Source organism: Arachis stenosperma, chromosome 1 (genome assembly GCF_014773155.1).
Source record: "Arachis stenosperma cultivar V10309 chromosome 1, arast.V10309.gnm1.PFL2, whole genome shotgun sequence".
In the NCBI taxonomy this organism is placed as follows: domain Eukaryota; kingdom Viridiplantae; phylum Streptophyta; class Magnoliopsida; order Fabales; family Fabaceae; genus Arachis; species Arachis stenosperma.
In genome coordinates this window covers 87,471,277-87,473,594 of record NC_080377.1, presented here as the reverse complement: position 1 = coordinate 87,473,594, position 2,318 = coordinate 87,471,277, and the positions used below count along the sequence as shown (strand labels likewise).

Below are 2,318 nucleotides of genomic sequence, written 5' to 3'. Positions count from 1 at the left end.
TTTCTTTCCTTTTTCAAAGATACTTACTAACAATTAATGATTTGATTGAACACCTCAAGTTTGTTGCCTTTTCTGTTGAGAAAGGTTTAATGTTTGAATCATATCTTTTCTTGTTAGGCAAGTCATTGTTTTTCAAAATCAAATCTTTTTTTTAAAAATTGTTTTCAAATCATATCTTCTCAATCACATCTTTTTAAAACCAATCATATCCGTTTAATCACATCTTTTTCAAAAGAGTTTTCAATCAAATTTTTTAACTTCTAATTTCAAAATTTTTTTTCAAAAATCACTTGATTTCTTTCCCACTTTTATTTTCGAAAATCAATTAGTGTTTTTCAAAAATATTTCCAAAATCTTTTACTTAATTTTCGAAAATTACTTCCCTTCTTCTCACATCCTTCTATTTATGGACTAACACTATCCCTTAATGCAAAATTCGAACTCCATCTTCTTTGATAAGTTCGAATTTTCTACTTCTGTCTTCTACTTTTCTTTTCTTCTGACACCTCAAGGAATCTCTATACTGTAACATAGAGGATTCCACATTTTCTTGTTCTCTTCTCTTCTCTTTCATATGAGCAGGAGCAGAGACAAAGGCATTCTTGTTGAAGCTGACCCTGAACCTGAAAGGACCTTGAAGCGAAAGCTAAGAGAAGCTAAGGCACAACTCTCTATTGAGAACCTGACCGAATTCTTCAAAGAAGAAGAACCCATGGCAGCCGAAAACAACAACAATGCCAACAATGCAAGGAAGGTGATGGGTGACTTTACTGCACCTACTCCCGACTTCTATGGGAGAAGCATCTCTATCCCTGCCATTGGAGCAAACAACTTTGAGCTTAAGCCTCAATTAGTTTCTCTAATGCAACAGAATTGCAAGTTCCATGGACTTCCATTGGAAGATCCTCATCAGTTTTTAGCTGAGTTCTTGCAAATCTGTGACACAGTCAAGACTAATGGGGTTGACCCTGAGGTCTACAGACTGATGCTATTCCCTTTTGCTGTAAGAGACAGAGCTAGAATATGGTTGGACTCTCAACCTAAAGAAAGCCTGGACTCTTGGGAAAAGCTAGTCAATGCCTTATTGGCAAAGTTCTTTCCACCTCAAAAATTGAGTAAGCTTAGAGTGGAAGTCCAAACCTTCAGACAGAAGGATGGAGAATCCCTCTATGAAGCTTGGGAAAGATACAAACAATTGATCAGAAAATGTCCCTCAGACATGCTTTCTGAATGGAGCATCATAGGTATTTTCTATGATGGTCTCTCTGAACTATCCAAGATGTCTTTGGATAGCTCTGCTGGAGGATCTCTTCATCTGAAGAAGACGCCTACAGAGGCTCAAGAGCTCATTGAAATGGTTGCAAATAACCAATTCATGTACACTTCTGAAAGGAATCCTGTGAACAATGGGACTGGTCAGAAGAAAGGAGTTCTTGAGATTGATGCTCTGAATGCCATACTGGCTCAGAACAAGATATTGACTCAACAAGTCAATTTGATTTCTCAAAGTCTGTCTGGAATGCAAAATGCACCAAGCAGTACTAAGGATGCTTCATCTGAAGAAGAAGCTTATGATCCTGAGAACCCTTCAATGGAAGAGGTGAATTACCTAGGAGAACCCTATGGAGACACCTATAATTCTTCATGGAGAAATCACCCCAATTTCTCATGGAAGAATCAAGAGAAACCTCAACAAGGTTTCAACAACAATAATGGTGGAAGAAACAGGTTTAGCAATGGCAAGCCTTTTCCATCATCTTCTCAGCAACAGACAGAGAATCCTAAGCAGAACCCCTCTGACTTAACAACCATGGTCTCTGATCTAATCAAAACCACTCAAAGTTTCATGACTGAAACAAGGTCCTCCATTAGAAATTTGGAGGCACAAGTGGGACAGCTGAGCAAGAAAATTTCTGAACTCCTTCCAAGTACTCTTCCAAGTAATACAGAAGAAAATCCAAAAGGAGAGTGCAAAGCCATAACCATGGCCGAATCTGGAGAGGAAAGAGAGGAGGTGGACGCCACTGAGGAAGGCCTCAATGGGCGTGCACTAGCCTCCAATGAGTTCCCCAATGAGGAACCATGGGAATCTGAGGCTCAAAATGAGACCATAGAGATTCCATTGGATTTACTTCTGCCATTCATGAGCTCTGATGAGTATTCTTCCTCTGAAGAGGATGAGTATGTCACTGAAGAGCAAGTTGCTAAATACCTTGGAGCAATCATGAAGCTAAATGACAAGTTATTTGGAAATGAGACTTGGGAGGATGAACCCCCTTTGCTCACCAAGGAACTGGATGACTTGTCTAGGCAGAAAT

The 2,318-nt window shown here is 39.2% G+C and overlaps 1 non-coding gene across 1 annotated transcript; it reads right to left on the bottom strand.

Moving 5' to 3' along the window:
* Positions 1-1,117: 1,117 nt before the first annotated feature.
* LOC130949689 (small nucleolar RNA R71) lies at positions 1,118-1,225 on the bottom strand. Its single transcript, XR_009073442.1, has one exon. It is a non-coding gene; the product is annotated as a small nucleolar RNA R71 (small nucleolar RNA).
* Between the last annotated feature and the right edge of the window lie 1,093 nt (positions 1,226-2,318).